The sequence below is a fragment of the Haemaphysalis longicornis genome, unplaced genomic scaffold (genome assembly GCF_048455015.1).
Source record: "Haemaphysalis longicornis isolate Haplotype H1 unplaced genomic scaffold, Haemaphysalis longicornis Haplotype H1 scaffold_10, whole genome shotgun sequence".
In the NCBI taxonomy this organism is placed as follows: domain Eukaryota; kingdom Metazoa; phylum Arthropoda; class Arachnida; order Ixodida; family Ixodidae; genus Haemaphysalis; species Haemaphysalis longicornis.
Window position 1 is genome coordinate 89,965,526 of NW_027526204.1, and position 21,527 is coordinate 89,987,052.

At 49.7% G+C, this 21,527-nt stretch overlaps 1 protein-coding gene across 1 annotated transcript in view; it reads right to left on the bottom strand.

The window, feature by feature from the left end:
• The window catches only part of Mib1 (E3 ubiquitin-protein ligase mind bomb 1), a 562,176-nt gene that overhangs the window by 336,538 nt on the left and 204,111 nt on the right, over positions 1 to 21,527 (bottom strand). The gene's annotated exons all lie outside the window — the stretch shown is intronic.

Consider the following 21,527-nt stretch of genomic DNA (forward strand, 5'->3'; position numbering starts at 1 on the left):
GCAGAAAATTGCCGCCTGCTGTTGCCCCCGCCACCTCCTGACGGCATCTGAGAAATCGAGCGGCAACAGCAACGAAAGGTTCCACTAGCTAGGTTCCACGTTCTGCTTGGAACGCACGTGGAGCACGGCCACGCGTCCCTATAAACCTTCTAGTCGGCCGCCTCGATTCACGCGCGTCACGGCCCTACTGCAGCGCTGGCATCGAGGAACCCGGCCTGCAGCAGTGGAACGCGGTAAATTCAAATCGCCTGGAGCAACCCTTTAGTCTATTTACCCTGGGATGAGCGCGATGGAACAGGAACAGCATGAGAGGTGAGCGGGAAAGCGAAGGGGGGCATTTCCCTGGCAAATGTCTACAAAGACGATCGTCTTTTGACGACATTTGCAACGAAAGGAGCCGATACGCGGCCAGTTTTTTGGTTAGCTAAAACGACCTGCTATCCTTCGCTCTCTCTCGCCGTATTGATGCGCTGCCTGCAACAACGCCATTTCCTCCAAGTCAATCAGACGTTGGGAAAGAAGTTCTTACTAGGATTGGATACACTAACACCGGCAGGGTAGATGAAACCGTACACCTGCAGTGGACATAACGGGCCACGGTATACGGCGCAACGAGACTGTGCGCATCGATTAGAATCATCGTCATCCATGGCCCAGCATGACGAAGGTCTCTCCCGATGTATCATGCCATTACAATACGGTATGAGTTCTGCGCATTACCTTGATGTAAGTCTCTATCCCAAATGTAACCCAGAAAGCCAAATAAAGAAAGGAAACCAAGGAGCATTGCGCGGAAAAGCGAGGGCATATTTTCAGAGCAAACTTGGCGGCAGCCGACCAAAGCCACTGCTAAGAAACTGCTTGGCGATTGCGGTGGGGCCTCCGTGCAGTTCTCTTAAGTGCAAATCACTTTAGGCGCTCGCCTTGTCGTCCTAGATCACTCGCTCAACCCAAGTATATCATCAAGGCGGCGTCCCGGGGTAACTCTGTTGTTCGCGGCGTACCCCAGAGGCTTGGAAAGCCAAGCGGTTCAGATAGCCATAAGCGTTCGAAACTCGTGAAACGCTGGCGCTTGTCATACATGTACCTACCCGTTGTTTAGCGCAACAACAACAACAAAATTCCCCGCATTTCCCCGAGGGGAAGAATGTGAAAGTGCGAATGCACGAGTTGAATTTGCGCGGTTCGGTAATGTTCGCGAAAGAGAGATCACACACACACACACAACTACAAAGAAAGAAAGATGCATTTATTCACAGATACCTATTTGTGTTGTCGTTGTACTTGATTGCTAGAGCGGATCTGAGCTTTGAAATTTCGTGTCAGTACTCCTTTAAGCAGGTACATTAGCCCTTCTCACGCCCGATTCTTGGCCAATCCCCCACGTGGGTATGTGCCATGTCAGCGGCCAGGCAGCGCGCGCCCATCTCCCCCCTTTGCCAAGGAAGACGAGGAGATTCCTGGCCAATCCCCCACGTGGGTATTTGCCATGTCAGCGGCCAGGCAGCGCACGCCCATCTCCCCCCGTTGCCAAGGAAGACGAGGAGCGCGCGCACCCGCAGCTGTTGCTATGCGGACGGCGGCGGACGCTTCAGGCTCGCTTAAGAAGTGCATTCGCACTTAAAAAAGACTACAGGTACATTTGAGGAAAAATACACGTAATTAACCGGCAGCGCCCACGTTCCTTTAGTTAAGCACGCCCGTTGGGTTGGTTTTTGCGATAGTAGGTAAACGCAAAATGTGGCAGTGCAACGCCGGCACATGCGGGGGGAAAAAGCACAGAGAGAACAGAACTCCCGCTGGCGCAGTTTCAGGCAGGGGGCGCGCGAGCACTGCGAAGGCGGGAAATTTGAATTGCATGGGGTGGTAGCAGTGAGCGGATAACGGCGGTACAGCCCATTATGGCGAATCATTGTTCCGCACTTCCGACAGCTTTCACATTGAGTGGAACGGCTTTAATTTTTTTTATCGTATCACTCGAATGCTAACCTGCACTTACGCTTTCCGTGCTCGCTCATACTACGTCCCTACATCGCGAAATGCGAGTTTCTCAATATTTCCCGCTTCGTTTCGCTTTTAAAACGCGCCTTTTCTGACTAGAATGGGACTGAACGAGTCATCAGAGAGTAATTCTTCAGCACTGGACAAAGCTGTACGTTGTCTTCGCAGCGCCTGTAACGCGACCCACATCGCGCATAGCGTTAATCGATCGAACGCAGTTGGTTATATACGAGGGCGGCAGAATGGGGAAGGTTTCGACGCAGCGTCGACGCTGCACGAGGCTCCCAACGTTAGCGCTCGTCGCTTTGTACTTTATATCCGTCGCCTTCTCACCTTCGAGCGTGAAGATAGCACAAGCAAAGGAAGGCAAACCAAGAGGCACGCGCAGAAGACTAACGCGATTAGCCGGTTCCCCAAACTCGCCGTCAGGCCGCGATCGAACAACGCCACGGCAAAGCAAGCGGGGGCCGAGACAAAAGGGAGGGGGGGGGGGGGGGCAGTGCCTGTCCATCGACAGCTATGTGAGCAACGAAGGGGGGGGGGGGGGGGACAACTAATCAGCTGCTAGAGGTGGTGGACAAGAAAGCTGCCGCGGCACGCCACTCGAGGCGGGAAAAAAAAAAAAAATGTGGCAGAAAGCGCGGCGGGCAGTCAGGGGCATAAAAAGCAAGCAGATCGGTCGGGGAGCAACATATTCCAGCGCGCCGATGAGTCGCACCGCGGGAGCCGGGGTAACGAGCTCGGGAAAGATGCAGGGAGCTGGAGCCTCTCGGTCATTCCTTCATTTACCGCACATGGTGACGGTGTTAGGGCAGGAGCTGCCTGGTTTCGAGCCCGGATGCAGGGAACGGGAGCTCCCGACGACGGTGTCCTAGGCGAATCTACGGAACGCCCCTTCCGCACACGAGACAGGCAGTCGTTAAAGGAGCCATGAAGAGAAAATACAACTTCGTGTAATTTGAAAGAACTAGAATTCAGTATCTCACTCAGCTCCATTACAGCCCCAAAAGATGTTTTTTTAGCGAAAAAAAAAGCAAGAAGTATTTAGAAACTTTCAAATTTTGCGCCACAGTGACGTGTTATGAGCAAGAATGACGTCATACGGGACAACAATAAAACTTAATTTTCAGTGCGTTAACTGCACGTTAGCGTTCACTTGATGCGGTCAAATGGAACTAGAGGCCCCATTACAGACGTCCAGTCATGTGTCGTCGCGACAGGTCAGTTAGGCGGCCGCCAATCGCACAAACAAGGTTCCGTGACGTCATAGAAAAGTTGCGGGAAATTGGCTAGGGGGTCGCGACTGCTTCACACGTTTTCTTTAATATCTCCGTTGTTTGTTTGAAAATTGCGATGATATTGGTATCATTGTTATCGGGACTAACCAGTCTTTCTGATAAACCCAAATTGTATTTTGTCTTCATGGCTCCTTTAAAGCGCCCACGAGGACAAAATACAAGTTCGATTTATTAAGAGGACTGCTGTGTTCCGATAACAATCACACAAATTTTGTCGCGAACATGAGCAAATAATGGAGTTATTGGGGAGAATAGACGAAGCAGTGGTGACTCTCCGGTGGCTTTCTTGCAAAGACATTATGACGTCACAGAAACTCCCTTGTGCGACTGGCGGCGGCCGACTTAAGTTACAGTCCCGAGAAACATGAGCGGGCGATTGCAGTGAGACCCCTAGTCCAGTTTGTTCGCATCGCGCGAGTAACGCAGTGACAACTGCTTGAATGCTGGCGGCCCCTGTTGCGTCGTTGCTGCCCATACATTACGCAGGGAAGCTGCACAACCGCGCCATTCCACTTGCAGACAGGTACAAGCCGGGCACTTCCTGTGGGCACCCAGCGCCACCTACCCGTTCGCTTGGAACACTCCTCTTCCCTTGAACGACCGCTAAAATGAGCTCCGCTGTTCGGCATCCCGGAGGACAGGTACTCGCCGGACAAGACCACTTAATTCTGACTCAATTACCCGGAATGTCTGTCTCTATACGTCTGTGTGTGCGCGTGAGGGGGGGGGGGGAGGCAGGCACTAATACGTCTGTATAAATGCTTTGAAGCGAAAGCTTGCCTAGAATTATTAACGACTTTTAATGCGTAGCATTCTTTGTCGAGTATTCCCCCGCCCCCGCCAGGACCGTGTAACGCCCTGCATTTCCACAAAAATGCAGATATCGCGGAAGTTCCACCTGTAATCGTAAAATAGCGTAAATGGAGATCACTGGTTGAACGAAATCCTGAAAAACTAAAAAAATAAGAAAGATATAAAAAATTACGGAGGATAGCGAACCGTGCAACACGTCCTGCATTTTCACAATAATGCAGATTTCGCTAAAGATCCACCAGTAATCGTTATCATAGCGTAAATGGGAGATAGTTGGTCGGACAGGATTTAGAAAAACAAAAAACAAAAATTGGCTAAAGAACTCACACTCAAGACAAGCGGCAGGGGAATGCTACGCATTAGTAGACAATGCTCTGAATTTCTGCAGAATTTTTTCAACTGCTACATCGTATTTGCGCTTCTTTCTTTCCTTTACGTTTCTTTGTCTTTTCACGCGGCGCAATATTTTCACAAACGAACTTGTAACAGCCACCACATGTTCCCCACAATGAGAGTTTTGAGCAGCTGGGCTACTCCTGTTCTACTCCCGGGCCGTCACGTTCACGTGTCACGCGGCACACACTGCTATAAACGTTGTTCCACCGCTGCCAACGCGCGCAATTAGCGCGGTGGTATCAGACTCGGCTCCTACTACGGAGACTCTAGTTCCAGTAACGTACAAACTCAACGAGTTTCTTCATGTGCTATTTACGGCGCAGGCCTCCCTCCTCACACCCGACAACGAAAAGATTAAGCGACGCAGAGACCCGATATAACATAGAAATAAGGAAATTTCTGTGTTATTTTCAACGAGCCCCTAATTTCCCATTCTGATTGATTGATTGTAGGGTTTAACGCGCCGACGCAACGCAGGCGATGAGGCGCGCCGTAGTGGAGGGCTCCGGATTAATTTTGACCACCTGGGGATCTTTAACGTGCGCCGAAATCTCGTAAACACGGGCGTTTTTGCTTTTCGCCTCCATCAGAAAAGCGGCCGCCGCGGCCGGGAATCGAACCCGCGACCTCGTGCTCAGCAGCGCAACGCCTTAGCCATAATTTCCCATTCTGATTCGCTATATATATATATATATATATATATATATATACATATATATATATATATATACACGCAGAAAGAAATGCCGGCAGTCTACAACGCCAAAGAAGGCATAGGGGAGAATGGTTAGACTATTTTTTTACCGTTCGCGACGTTACATTATTTTTTTATTAATTACCTGAGAAAGAAATAAAAACACGCGCCCAGATTACGGCATTCAAGATCTAATCGAAAGGCGTGGGTTCGGTCCCCACTCTGGGCGCGTGTTTTCTTTCTTTCTCACGTAGTTAATAAAAAAAATAATGTAACGGTAAAAAAACGGTAAAAAAACAGTCTAACCATTCCCCTATGCCTTCTTTGGCGTTGTAGACTGCCGGCATTTCTTTCTGTATTTCCTAACGAGCCCCTCATTTCCAAACTGTGTATGTGTATATATATATATATATATATATATATATATATATATATATATATATATATATATATATATATATATATATATATATATATATATATATATATATATCTGAACACCCCACAGCAACAGCCGCGTGACACCCGCAAAAGGTCGGAAGGCGAAATCCGCTTACAGGGTCGCGCGTTCTGCTCATTCAAGATATGAACGGGTCTTCCAGAGTTTGCGTCGCGCAAACACGGCGAGAGGCTAAGCACCGAAAATACACCCACGCCATACACATATAGGAGTACGTGTCCGCATAAAGAAGAATAGGGGCGCCTGTAGCAATGGATGCAAGGTATTAAGTTGGACAACTGTGTACTCAGTCTATTTGATCTTCCGGGCAAACAAACCTCACAAAGCCAGTGGTGCTCTGCGACGTTACAGCGTCTGAGCTACTGATGCAAAGAAAATTTCCAGTCTTTAAATGATACAGCAGGAACGCCGGGTCCGCGAAATACTACGCTATCTCCCTGACTTTCTGGTAGTTGTTTTGTGAAGCTACGGATAAAACGCGGAACACTGTAGAGGACGCGTTCTAAATTGGTAAAACTGGGAGCGACGCTGCAGGCATTCATTCATGCAAGATAAGGGAAGGTCAACATCCGAGGCGCATTGAAGGATTCACGTAGGAGACAACGGCTCTTGCTTAGCCGCAAAAAAGAAAGAAAAAGAAAACACGGAAATTCTGACAACCACGCATGGTACGAAGAAACGATATTCACACTCAGAATTCGGTGATTGCGATGTGATTATAAATACGAACTCGTGAAAACCGCGCAATGATTACTTACCGACAAAATCTAAGGAGGATTGGAATGCGGAGGCGACCAGGGTTTACTGAACCAAAGGAACCACGTCAAAACTATTGCCGCGAAATTCGAAAATGACAAAATACAATTTCAAACGCTTGACACATCACAGGACCGGCGCAGCAGCCGTAGATGTGTCCGGGGACTAGCCGGTGGAATGGAAGAAGTATTATTGTCTCCCTAGCAGGGGTTTAAACGGACAATAATGAAGGGCACGCTTCTCCCAGAAATCTAACCGGCCAGTGCCTGCAGCCGCTATACTTGCGACACACAAGGAACATTTTCGAATGGGAGAATTTTAGTAACCCTCCAAACGGTTACATCGCGTAGAACTATCATTGGCATGCTACCAGACCGTATTTGAGTACTGTAAAACCGTTACAAGTCTCCGACACAGCCCTCAAGACAATACCTCGGTGCATTTATTTACCTTTGTCACAGTAATATGAACAGTGGAGACTCCGAAAAATTCTCAATGCCATGCGTTCCAGTAATGCGATACTCCAACGAAGACGGGAGAAAATTGCTTTAGTCGTAAAGGCAACCTAGAAGGCAAAAAAAAAAAAAAAAATTCGACACCTGCGTAGTGGACGTTTGTACTTCAAACATACCTGTCCCACTTCCTTTCGCGAAATTTTCTCCCGGGCCCTCTCTCCGGCTCTAATAAACCACAGGTGCGGCAAAACCTATATCACGCCAGCCGTCGCGGGCGCTTTGCCGCAGCGCTCGACTGCTCTGCGGCGCAGCGTCGAGAGGGAAACCGAGTCGGCTTCTCGGCACGGACGGTAACGAGGGCCGATTCAGCGCTCACTGTAACGTTTCCGACGATCCCTCCCCACCTTCCCTCGACAGGGCCGACATCGTTTGCCTGCACGAGGGACATTACGCCCCGCTTTCCTCTCCTCTCCTCGGAGAGGGAACGCGCTTACCTACGCAACGCCAGCGATACCCCGCGGGCCAAAACTCATTTCGTGATGGCCGTAAAGTAATCCGGGCCCGACGGCGGCTGCCGGTGAAGCCCGGAGACGGCGTCACCTGGCTTCGACCAACCGCGAAGCCATGAAACACGCCCGTCGGGCAGGCGAGCGAGCGGGGAGAACCGCGCGGGCGAACGCAACGTCCATCTGGCTCAGACGGCAACCGAGCCGCTGCCGCCCGCTGCGCCAGTCCGCCGCCCCCAAAACTTTGCCCGAACGTCGCGGAAACGTGCATGAGTGAGCGAGCCCCCGTCATGAGAATCGTCCACGAAGTGAAGCAAGACGTTGTGCGGGCTGAACTTTTTTTTTTTGCTTCATCTACACTCGATCCGCAGTCGCAGTTAGTGAAGCGACGCATGCGCTCACCTAACCATACCGAGCTAATTAAAGTGTATGCCACCACAAGACGGACGGACGGACGAACGAACGAACGAACGAACGAACGAACGAAAGAACAAATTTGTTCATACAGGTCAAGTCGAACGCCTCATGCTGGCGAAAAAAAAAGCGGAGGAGCGGAAAGATTGCCGGATATCAGGCATCGGTGGGAATCGACGTAAAGCGGAGCTTGATGCACGAAACGGATGCACGAAACGGAATGACGCCCTTTAGTGAGCCGTGCCCTCCTATATGTAGGCAGACGACGGAAGAGGCGAGGAGAGCTTCGGTGTCACGATGGTGACGCGGCAGTCACCCCGAACCGCATTTGCAGCGAAGGGAGGGACCGCTGTCAGTCAGGGTGCATTCAAGTAGGAAAGTTCGAATTCGTCAGGCTGGGTGGAAGGCCAGTTTGGCTTACCGCTGATAGGACGATTTGACTCCCACGTCGCCGAAATCACCGCGATAATGCCGCTGTGGTCTAACAAAAGTTTCCGACGCCCCGAAAAAGCACACTTATAACGTTTATTTAGACGCGAGCCTATCGCTTTAATGCTGACACTTTTGCGTTTAACTTCAGACGTCAAGCCGTCGTTTTTCTACGTTTTCTCATACCGATCGCAACATATATAGATCCCGAAACAAAACTTCTTTAACTAAGAATTTCTATACCCCTATGTTCCCGTAAACAAAGTGTGGAATATTTCACCTCCATTCGTTAAGGAGGTTTGGAGAAAAAAATGGGCCCATCTCCCCGCGAGGGGGACTCGAGGAAATGCGTCGCATAGGGGGTGGGTGTATTGCGTTAACGTTTAGTGTTTGGGGGGTTGGTGCTATCACGTGTACACCACGCAGCTATCACGCCGCTAGCACGCCGCTGAGTCGCCAACGCACGCCGCTGACGACGTAGTTTGAATGAGTCAAGGATATAAGGCGCGTTCGTAGCCTTTGATTCTGTGTCGCTTTTGTGGCGCAGTGGGTAGAGCACCATGTACCTTGCGTTCCGCCCGCAGGGTCGTGGGATCGAAACCAGGCGCCGGTAACTGTTATTTCTTTTTATAGTGTAGGGGGAGGCTGGCTGCTGCGGACGCCGACGCACGGATGACATCGTGAGTTATACAAATGCCCTGCATTTAAAACTTACGACCGTCATTTTCTCGTCGTGAGGTAAGCAAATGCATCCACAAGTTAACGCGAACTGAGAAATACTTTTCGCGCATTTTTAGTAGCGCCTGAAAAGCTGGAGAATTTTGATAGCTGTGCTTTAATAACCAATGCTCGAATGAATTATTCGCGGCCATGAATCGAAATTTCTGATTGGGGGAAGAAGAGTAAGGAAGCGAGATTAAGATAATGGAAAATGACGAATACTACCCACAGGTGGGAATCGACGTGAAGCGATGCTTCAAGTGCATGCCGTTCGGAATTATTCCCTAAGAAAGTTCTTTTCGAAGTATTTCTCTGCGCCCACAAATAAGACGCGCTGCTTCCGGAAGGCCACGCGAAACGCTGTTTTGATCGTCGCTTGTGGTAGTAGTGCTCCCCGCGCTGCTGATTTCCCATGGCGTCGCACTCGTGGCCACCGGGCTGTTTGCTCGTCAGTTCTACGCACTGCCTTCCATTCCGCCTCGGCCGAAGCGCAGACGGAGGCGCTTCCATCGGCGCCGCGAATTGGTTCGATAGGTGACCGCAGCGTGGTGCATGGCGCTTCCGTCGCGTCCGCGAAACTGCACGATGCGCTTGCTTGACCTTGGTTGATCTGGAAGGTCAGAAGGACGCTACGAGCGTTTTTTTTTAGATTTGTACCTCGAGTAATACGCTTCACTTAAGGCCACAGTTGTTTTCACGCAATATGACAGTTTCCTAACAAAATGACAGAAACACCACCACTTTCTAGCATTATCCCCAAACGATACCATTATTTTATTTATCTTTGGCGATTCCCGCGGAGCGACGTACAAATGAGCGCCGAGACACGCGCCCCCAATGTCCAGGAACTCGCGCATTTCATCGGCACAAGCCAAAAGTGAGAAACCAGAGCGTATTCATAAACGCCACCTCGTCATCGCGTCTCCAACTCGGCGTAGCAATAGACGCTACATTCGTTAAGGCGCTGACGAAAAATTGCCTACCCCGCTACACCCGACAGAAAGGCGAGCACCCGTTAGTGAGCCTAACGCATCGTTTGCGAAATCACTGCCCATTCACGCCGCGCTGCAGCGTTAACAACCACGCACGGCGCCGCAGTGGCAAACGCCATTCGTCTACGCACACAAGAAGACTGGGGTGGCGATGAACGCACAAATAGCCGCCGTCCATCCATTGGGCGGGACAACCAACAAAATTCCAGAAGAGGAAGCGGTAATGACCGCAGAGCAGAAGCGCAGCTCAGCGAGAAACGAATCCGGCGACCCCTTTCAGCTCGCGAAGGCCGCGCAGGACCCCGGGGGGCGAAGAACGGCGCGAGAAAGAAGCTCGTGCAGCAGCGCGACGTCGGTCGTTAGGCCATGCAGCGAGCGTTACACCACACACACACACAAACACGCAGAATCAGCCAGCTATATATATATATATATATATATATATATATATATATATATATATATATATATATATATATATATATACACACACACGAACAGCGTAGACACACGCACAACTGCGTGCAGGCTCCTCCAAGGCTGCAGCGCGCAATCAGGCACCGACGCTGTCACCCGCCAGCTTCTGGGAGAAACAAACAAAAAAAATTACGCAAACAATGGGAGGGAAGCAAATGAAGCAGGCCCGGCATTTCTAAATTGGAGGAAACCGTCTCCGCTTCTGCTCTCGCTCCTCATCCCCGGCTTCTTCCTTCCCCACAAGGCATCGCCGTGGACGTATATATACGGCTCGAACGCGTGTGAGGCAGAGAGATGGAGAGCGGGGCTTTCCTAGCTGCTCTCCAAACGCGTCCTCTCGCATCTTCCGTCCCTTCCTCTTCCTCATCTTCTTTTTGCGAGAGAGCATCCCATTACAGTCAGCCAACTGTGAGAACGCCTCCGCTCCGCCGGCGCAAAGACGCGATCGTCTTCAGAGCCACCGCCGCTACCGCCACCGTCATTCCTCTTCCGTTTCGCAGACTTTGCGAAGCGCGATCTGCGCCGCTTCGTTCCCTTCTTTTATCTAAGCTCATTCCCATTTTTTTGTTCTTATTGAAGAAAAAAAAGAAAGAAAAGGAAGCCGGAGGACTAAGCCGGAGGCTGTTTAAAATGAAGGCAGCACACGGCCCCAATGTACACCCAGTATACTTTGCTGGGACGACACTTGTAAGGAGTACACTTACTATTTCCCTTCTTTTTTTTTTTTTTTTTTGCATCTCACTCACTTTTTTTATGGCATGCGCTGAAGGCGACACTCCAGGTGACTTTTATCCATTGAGAAAAAAAAAAACGCCTAATTTACAAGTGTGCGATGAAAGGCTGCGGGAGCTTGCTGAGTAGCTAGGCAATTACGAAAACGCCAAGACAGCAGCCCACGCCGTAGCAGCACAATTTTACGCTCGCCGCTTTTGTGGCGTTCCATTCAAATATCCTGCACCTATGCTTGCTGGGAATGGTAAAAACAAAAAATCTCGCGAGATAACTGGCACATTGAATCGCACGAATTTGCTAAAGATGCGCGTTGCAACCTTTGGTATACGTTCTCAGATGTTTGTTCGAAAGAATGCCGTAGTAGCGATTTTCGCGCTGTGCGAAAAAAGAAAAAAGTAAAATAAACGAGACAAAATTATTCCTTTACTCGCTCATTTCCAAGCACGAAGAGAGGGTTTCGTTGTCGAAAACAGCCGAAAAATAAGGTATGACTGGCGCAATCTTCGCAATTAAAGCAAAACTGAGCATCCATGGTCCCGTCTAGTGCTACGATCTTCGGCGTTAGCGGACGCCGTGTCAGAAAACAATCACGATGCTCCGGCGAGACCTCCAAGAGAGAAAGAGTCTCCAGGGCACCGCACGTTGCCTAGCACACGGACGCATGGCGCCAATGCCATATTGGCCGCGAGGCCCACCACTGGAGAGGCCGGCGCTGCGATCGTTTTGACGTCACTTGTAGGATCACCGTTCCTATCTTGCTGCGTAGTTAGCTTGCAGCGCGTGACGCTTCGCTTAGGAAGCGCGTTCTAAAAGTATTTTCGTGTTAATTTCCTTCGTTTGAAGTTAATTCTCGGTGCGTCAAGCGCAGTTCGACCTAATGGTGACTGTATAACCGTAGCAACTGTGGTAGATTATCCGCAAACACCATCAGCGTGGTGGTGTATTACGCATGCGACCGAAGCGTAAGCAGCGCCTTGTTTCCCCGATCAACAATGCATGGACTACGACGATCGCCCAGTGAAGTTTCTAGATTTGCCTTGTTTGCAAGAAATGTATAAAACAGGAAATCGTGAAGCGTTAACTGCTCGCAGAAGCACACGCACCCGCCGTGCCTGCCCGCACAGCCGACGGTGCGGCTCGAACCGAGGTCGCGGCAGCAACAACTTGTCGCCGCTTTTTAAAATCACACAAGTCGTGGAAAAGAAGTCCCAGATTGGTTCAAGTGGATGTTAGTGTGATGAAAAATTCTGATAGGTAGTGTCATCAGCTGTGGTTTTCAAAGCGATGCTCAAATATCTGCCGCGATTTACGCCGACCGGCCGCGGAGGTCGGTCCCGGCAGCGCCGGCCCGTTCACGCACGGTGCGGCGAGCGGCCGAAGGATGGCTATGCATGCGCGCAAGAATCGACCGAGGCCGTGCAGGTATCTTGATCGTCGATCGCTTTAACGGAAATCACCGCGCTTACAGAGTTCCCAGCGCGGTGAAACGTTCTGTTAGGGACTGTCACTCGCAACTCTAACGGCGATGAAATATCTGCTGCGACGCCATCCTGAAGTTCCCAACATACGATTACGTGCATCCGAAGCCGGCTGTTGGCGAAGGCCCTCCCGTCGCGCACTCGCGTGTTGCGTTTGGGTTCCTCTAACTTCTTGGGGGCCCCAAACGCTCGGTTCTCCTATTCTAAATATCCCCATTACCCGAAATCATTAACGACGTGTTTCGCCTCGTGCGCAGCCTCGCCTTCTGTGAGAAGTCGTGAGTTTCGAAATTGATGCTTGAGAAATGCCGGCTTACTGTAAACATACAAAACACGCTGCAATTATAAATTACCACGCCGAACACCTAATGAAAACTAAATATAGCCTTGTCCGAACGCGCTCGAAGGTGTTAAAAACTCGCTTTCATACCGTTCATACATTGCGGACAATTCGCGAAAAGTAAGCATCAGCCGTGCAGAGTACAGGCTATGGCAGTGATCGTTAAACAAATACAGGCATGACTATAAAAACATCGTAGGGGAAATAGGCACTGATTAAGCCAAACTGCAGACCATAACAATACTTTTAAGCATGTGCGGCGAAGCAATCTGATCACCGTTCTCGCGTCACTCATTTACCAGGCAATACGAGCAGTTCGCGCGGGGCGTTTCCGTCGCTGTTACAAAGTGTTTCCTTGCACACACATGTCCCGTCACCAGTATTTCATAATGAATTGACAGCGTACTTTTCTCGGCATCAGTTGTATCGTCCTTGGCGTTAGCTGGCTGCGCATGTAAGAGCTGTGGGTCGCGATGGTAGTAACTACATAAACGCGGCGGTGTCGCCGGGAACAAGCGAGTCGCTGATTGCTTGCCCGAATTGTTTGGTTTACAGACAAATTTTTTGGTAATTTGCATCAAATCCACAAGGAGCGGGCGAGATGGTGGCCACAACAAAAAAACACGCTTCCGCATACGCACGGGAAATGTGTTGTAGCAGACGACAACACGATTCGGCGTCCTACAAGTGACGTCACTCGTAGGTGGCGCCACGGTATGTCCTCGAGGCCAATACCGATGCTGCTTGTTCCGTCGATTGGACGATTGTGAAACGCGTGGGGGGGCGCGCCTTGGACAATCTCGTGTCGATGACGACGACGACGAGTGATGATGATGACGGTTGAGCAATTACAGGGGGAGACGCGCACGCCGGAAACCACCCGCCACCTGAGGGCTCAAAACAAGCAAATTGTCGCAGCTCGCACTAGTGTGCAAGGGTGCACTTAAAAAAAAAAATGTCGGGGCATTCACTAATGGAATACTAACAAGTTACTTGTCCCAGTATACACTAGGCACTTAGTAACTGGAGGTAGTAAACGTAGCACTAGTCAGGGTTACTAACTCAAGCAGGCAGTAAGCATTACTACCTCCACTTGTAAAGTCCCGGCGATAGCACTCTTCTGAGCTACATGCGTTTACTAACTGGCCATGCACAACCTAGTCACAAGCACGACCTTAAGCTAGTGCGTACTACTTCCTACACTCAGTTAATTTACTAACCACGCAGTTGTTAGTGGCAGACCCTACGTACAAAACCACGGGGTAGTAAGGTTCGTAAGGAGTTAGTAAATACCGCCATTACTACCTTTTTACGACCTTTTTTATTAAGAGTGTGGAGAAACAGCAGAGCTGGCGACCCTTTTCGCTTCGTCGGAGACCCGGCTCTTGCGCCTCACATGAATGTCCGAACTTGCCGCTGACAGTTCTCCATTACTGGCAGGCCCGGATCGTTTCGTCCGCAGGCGGTCACATCTATCAGGACCGTGGTAGCACGTGCTAGAACCGGCGGCAACAGGCTCCATGAACTGGGCGTGTGTAGCGCCAGCTTTAGAGCTTCCCACATGGGGCACGCGAACGCACGCGAACTGGCCAGAACAGCACGCCAGAGATAACGCCACGAACGCTGGGAATAGGGTGCCTGGGTTCGCGCGCGTCCGGCGGCGCTGGCATCGGAGGCACCCCAGCTGGGCACAGCGTTCTGGAAGGTCGAGCTGGCCGATGCCCGGCGCTCCTCGCAAGTCACACGCTCACCTGCGCTCGGTATTTTTGTTCTTGATATCTGTTTTGCGAGCTCCTCACGTGGCGCAAGCCCGGCCGACGTCGGGAGCTCCCCACGAGACACACGCTCACGATCCCTTGGTATTTTTTTCTGGTTACGCTCAACGGCGTAACTAAAAGGTTAAAAAGCTCTGCTGTTAAAGAAAAGCGCCAGTTTGCCTTCAGCGGGCGCTTAATAAGAAATCAAGTACGGCATCCGTTCATGTTATACGTCACTCAAAGCAAAATGAGACAAAAATTTACCATCCCTCCCTAAATAAAGACGAGAAAAGCGCGAAATCTTTCCGTTATCAAAACTGCGTCAATACCCTCGCTAAAAGTGCGTCTAATCAAAAACCTTCACAGACATAAAAAATCGCGAACGAAGAACGTACCCATGCGACTATTTTCCGGGTGCAAGTAAACGCATCTACGAACAATCTGAAGGTATACCGATACTTGGTTTATGAGGTAAAGTTATGCTGTTTATTTATTTATTTATTCAGGATACCTTACAGGCCCATGGAAGGGCATATCGTAAGGGGGACCACATAATTTGTAAAGGAGAACTGACGACAGAGAAACAAAAAATGCCACAAGGCACGAAAATAAACACAAGTAACAAGTAAAACAGCAGAAAATACAATGTTTGAAGAAGAAAAAACACAAGTCAAGAAGATGAACTCAAGTTAACAAAACTGGTATTATAGCTACTGCAAGTAGGTATGTATACAATCAAAAGTATATGAATTCATGAAAGACACAGCCAACATGAGCACTTCGGAGATAATGAATATCGCGAAAAGCCAGAAACATGTTGTAGTCCTTCTTCGTGATCGATGCATGTATTGTCTTATCTGGAACCGTTCACTTTTCGCGATTTTCCAGTAATCGTTTCCTCAAACAGAAGCCCCGTATAGCGCCCGCGACGTACGCCCAGAGATACTATCAGAGCTTTTCAATCGGCCAACCTTTCGGTGAGGAGATGCATTAGCTTTTACAGCGTAGCTGTAACCTCTACCCCCCCAACGGTTTCATCTCCGTGGGCAAAAACGCCGAGGCCTAAGACGCCGAGCGCGTGCGTCAGGCTAAACAGGCTTACAGCATGGAGCTCAAAATTCGTTTAAAGAAACCACAAAACAAGCACCGAAACCGCATTACCGGTGAAAATGCGCCTGTGAACAATGGGACCCCCTCCTCCTCTTCCATCCCCCTTTCCCCCCAACAAGTGTTCCTGGTGAAGTTCTTGCCCAAGACGCCGAGCGTAGTGTCAGTGGATGAAGCATTAGAGTACCGCCACCGAGGAACGCAAGTCAGCAACGGCGGCCATTTTGGAATTTATCAGTGTTGCGAGACTGCCGCATCTGCAGCCTCGCCGTTAACTTCGTCCGGGTCGTTTGTTAGCAACACTACCGAAGATGCAGCAAAACGGCATCTTTGGACGCACTTCTGCTGCCGAAATGCTGTTACACGCGCCATCTTTGATTAGCATTTGGAACGACGTCAGGGAGGACAAGCTAAGCCTACCAGAGTTGACCGACTAAAACGCAGAAACAACAAAATGGCGGCGTCACTGGACCGTCGGAGTGTAAACAAATACGCAAATGCCACGCAATGCGAAGCGACCAATGATTATGGCGACGGCACGTAATAATAAAACAAAAGAGTTCCGATAGTCTACTCTGTACCCTTAGTAACCGACAAGCCGGCCGAGACGAAGAGAAACATTTTGTACACCCCTCCATCGCAATTTGTAGTGGTCTATAAAAGCTTGGCTGGACATCCACTTTCGCAGGGCGAAATGACGACCTTCCTTTTCTTTTTTTTTTGCAGGACGCCATCGGCTCTATACTCAGTTACATGATGATTTCTATTGGTTTCCCCTTTGTATCGGGGTGATGACATGTCATCTTACCAAAAAAGACTAATATACCTATGTTTTACACTTTTGGTTCAATACTAGCGCTGCTTAGGGCAGGCACAAAAAGCTTATTAGGCACAAAATACTTTTTTTTTTCTGTGACAAGTGGTAACTGTCCTAGGCAATATTCCCCTCTCTGCTTTTCGTCCACCAGCATTCTAATCTTCTTTTCGTCCCCTCGACAGCCTTGAAGTTAACTTCCTCTGTGATACCTTTAAATCCTAGGGCTCCTGACAGCCCAATATTCCCTTCATGTAGATTTGGATGGATACCCTCACATCCTAGCACGATATGCCGCATAGTTTCTGTTTCTTTTCCGCAGACCACGCATACCCCATCATTTTGTGAATACTTCCCCACAAAACTCTTAGTTCGCAGGCAACCTGCTCTAGTCTCAAAAAGCAAAGCACTGCCCTGGGAATTATCGTAGAAATTTTCCTTTCTGATGTTCATCTTCTCAGCCCTGTACATCTCTAATGACGTTTTGGCTTCCATTTTTTCCCTCCATTTATTCGTTTCAATCTGCCTTGCCCATTTTTTGGTTACCTTGGCTGTTTTGGATTCCCCACTGTTCTTTCCGTATTTCATCGTTAGCCTTCTAGTCTTTCTTAACCACTGCGTTTCCACGCTTTTCAAGTATAGGTACCTAAAAACCTTAGCTGCCCACCTTCGTTGATCCATTGCCCTCAACCTCATCTCAAAGCATATTTTACTCTGAGCTTCTCTAACTTCAAACGACGCCCAGCCCATATCTCCCTGAACTGCTTCGTTAGTTGTTTTTCCGTGCGCGCCTAAGGCCAGACGTCCTACCGTTCTCTGGTTTACTTCAAGGCGTGATAGAACGTCTGATTTTAAGCAGAGTACAGCATTCGCAAACGATAGACCCGGAACCATTACTCCTTTCCACATTCCTCTTACTACTTCATATTTGTTATACCCCCACAGAGCTCTATGCTTCATTATAGCTGCGTTTCGCTTTCCCTTAACCTTAAGTTGCTCCTCGTGAGTACTTAAGTAGCTATCCCCTTCGTTTATCCACACTCCCAAATATTTATATTCCTTAACTCTAGGTAATTCGCCTTGCTGGATAGACACTACGTCGGTGGTAGCGTCATTGAAAACCATTATTCCTGATTTTTCTGCACCGAAAGTTGCTAAACTTAGGCACAGCGGCTTAAGTTGCGTGGCAACTTAAGCCGCTGTGCCTCATCACCGCAGCCGGATGTTACTCCGCGCGCCGCGAGTAGTGCGTTACTGGGAATATTTTGAACATGGCACGAGACGTTTCCGTAACTATCTGCACTTAATATGCTTATAAAGTACTGCAGCGACGGCAGACAAACTACGCGAGGAAAGGCAGAGGATATCACGCATTTATAGCATCTCCGTTCAAAACGCGCGCACCCGTTGACATCCGGATCCGTCGCTTGGGCGGAGTGATATTGTATATGAGCTATTGCCGTTCTTAACTTGTTCCCGAGTATACTAAGAAAGGTTTCCCTTTCAAAGCGTTCGCTTCAAAAAGTTCCCGCGCATCTTTGACATTTGCAGCGCGTATCCGCTGGCGCCACTGCAAGTGTAAAAACAAATACTAATAAAGACAATTTCCTGTTTATCCTCCTCTGTAACACCTCCCACCCCCCTCCCCCCATTCTTATTCTCGTAGCCCTTTCGAGTCCGCCACTTCCAGTACACACCCGGCGCCCTCTAGTTGTACGCCTGGGTGATCATGGCTGAAAAATCCGTAAAAAAATCACGTGGTGTTCAATTTTTACAAAAGCTCGTTTCTCTCTGAAACCATTAGTACGTGGAGTAAGTCTAGAAATTCAATTGCTGGTGGTGACTCTGACACGCGTTTTCGCAACATTGTGGCAATCTCCTGGCAGTTTATTTGTGTCGACCCTGTGTATTTCCGCTACGTATTTTTAAACATTGCTCGCCCGGTATAATGCCTTCTTGGCTCAGCTTCAACTGTGAATGAATGAATGAATGAATGAATGAATGAATGAATGAATGAATGAATGAAACATTCTGCTTTAAAGGGGTCCTGAAATACCTTCCGACGATGCATGGATGTACATGTAACCAAATAAGACAATGTATTAGCAATCTCCTCCCGCAGAATTTTGTTAAAGCGATGAGTATTAGCTGAGAAATCGTAAATGAAAAACCGCGCATTATCGTCGCGCCGCGTTTCCTCCTCTTTTCAACTGTTGACGGCGCGCTAGCACTCCCTCCCATGATGCTGCGCTAGTCAGCGGTGACGTACTTCCGCATTACGCTCCTCCGACTGCCGTCTGCTACGGGCAAGTTTTGTTGACACCATGAATTCCGCACTCCGCTCAAGGATGGATAAGCGAACGAAAAATCTGGCCGCATGTGTGCGGTGGCCTGGCGTTGCCCTTTCGCGGTGTGCGTTGCTGCAGTGCAGCACGTGACTTTTAATCGGCAGCGAACTCGCAGCCGCTGGGGAGTATCTAGCGCTCCGACCCTTTCATGCACCGCGCACTGTTTATCCAAAAAGCGCCGTATCAGATGTGGCCCCGCTGGTGCGGGTCTTATTTTGCGGTGGTGGTAATTCCTGCCGGCGCCATGTGAAAAAGACATTTTAAACCGATACAGAACCCGTGCACAAAACGCTTCAATCATGTGACCAGTTCAGCTTGGGGCGACGCGTGGTGGAGAGCGGCAACGTTGGCAAAACATGCTCCCGCGCGGCTCTGAGCTTTCTAGCGCTGGAGCGAGCGCCATTTCTTTGACAATCTCAAACATCGGTTGCCTTGGCAACAAGGCACAAACCGCTCCAGAAGTCAGTTACGGTTGCGTGATCCCGGTTCAGCTTGGGGCCCCACCTCGCGACATGTGGGCACTGCAGACGTACCACTCACTCTCATTAGGAAGTGTGAGATGCGTTTGGCATTACAGGAGGCGATGGTGTGTGTGTTGTGGACGCCTTTGTTTCGCGATGAAATGCGACGTTGTGCTTCTACGGGTGGATAGTGCTTCCCATGGTCTGGATTATCTTTCTCGAGCGGCGTAAGACTCAACCTCGCATGGGGTATGTGCAGTGTGCGTGGCTAAAAGCCATCTCGGCTTGTGCGCCAGAGTTAAGTGACTTGATGTTCGTCCCCGCAAACCGCGCGCGAGGTGAGTGCCGAATTTACGAGGCGCAGGAGGCGGCAACCCATCGTCTGTCAATCGCGGTTCGGACTTGCAACGCATGTTGTGACGTTGTGTTCGTTTGAAACGCATCTCTGGATTGTTTGGAAGTTGAATAAAATGTATGCGTCAAACCCGGGCATTCGGCACAGGGCGTTCTCTGCGATTGCAAGAAAGAAGTGCCACGGGGCTTCAACGCTTTCTTTATGAAACGTACTCAAGTAAGAGAATATCCATGTCGTGTTATGGCCCTGTTGCATTCAATACGAACGGTTAAGCGTTTGTTTACACTTGTTTCGTTTGTCGTAAAATGTCCAAGCACTCCGGCACTACGCTGGCAGATCAGCCGGCGAGTCGACGCTGAGCAGACGACTCATCTCTTTGCCGGAAGTGCGTGAAAAAGCCGCCCAATAGCAGGATGTCTTGCTCATGACGAACATCTGGGAATCGATGATGTAGACATGTGAAGATGGCGGCGTCCAAAAACACGAAGGAAAGGGTGAGAAAAAAGCGACAAACTTTGCAACAAAAGTGTGAGCTTTCCGCTGCGCGTAAAAGAGTAATACTTGGCCCAGATGACCTTGACGACCCAATCTAACGGTTGCGCTACTTCATTTAGTGTGCTCAAAATGCCTTTCAGGGCCCCTTTAAGCGAGTTCTACTAAAGGGACGTTCACCGCATACTCGCCAACCGATGTGGTCCACCGATCGAGAGATTGCTGACTTCGACAGCCCTTCACATACTCGACGTACGTTGCCACTGACACCAAGCAAGCTTACATGCGACCCAGTTATACTACCAGCGCAGAAACAGTCCGCGGAAAAAAAAAAAAACGAAAATAAGGGAGCGGCTTACACGCAACCGGACGCAACAGAAACCAAGTTGAGGAAAACGTCACGGCCACTCGATGGAAATCGAGCGACCGTGAAAATGTACTAAACAAACAAACAAGGCACCAACACCTTTCTCAGGGCTTACTTTCAGAAATCACGAACAAAACTGCTGGAATAAGGCGCTTATGTTCCCAGGGCTGGGTGACAAGTGAAAAAAAGGGGAACAAAACAAAATCCACCAGCACAAAACAAGGCATCAGATTCGCACCGGGGAAAAACAAAATTAATAACGTCGCTACAGAAGTGAGAAAGCTCGGCCAAAAGTCTGGGACCAAAGATGAAGAAATCCAAAGCAGAATATAATAGAAGCACAAGTGAAGGGGCAGACGTCAGGTGTCCGGCACGAGGCCGAGAAAGAAAAATAAAGAAGCAAGGGCAGAGTACCGAGCCTTGCGGGCTCCTTCATTAAGGCGCGAGCAGTGGCTGCCCGGGAGAAAAGGAAGAAAGAAGGCTGCGCCGCCAGCGACAGAGGATTTGATTCGGGGCACGGATGCCGCGCGGGCGTTGCCTACGGCGGTGCGAAGCAAGAGAACCCCGCTAAGCGAGGAAGAAGAAGAAGAAACAACAACAAGAAACATTAAATCTAAACCAGCCCATGGATGGGCAAAACGCGGCACGGTGAGGAAACGAGCCCAGGATCAAGTTGCCGTCGACCGCCAGAAAAAGAAGTGGGATGCCAGTCCGGTTCTTATAACTTCGCCGCCACTTTCTGCCAGCCGTAGCAGTTTCCCTCATCGGCTCGCTCGAGTTTCCCTCGCTGACGTCCTTTCACAAAGCTTGGCCACGTACGCACGAGTCGGGAAGGCCACGGGGCCTCGTACGCGCGCGGGCAAGT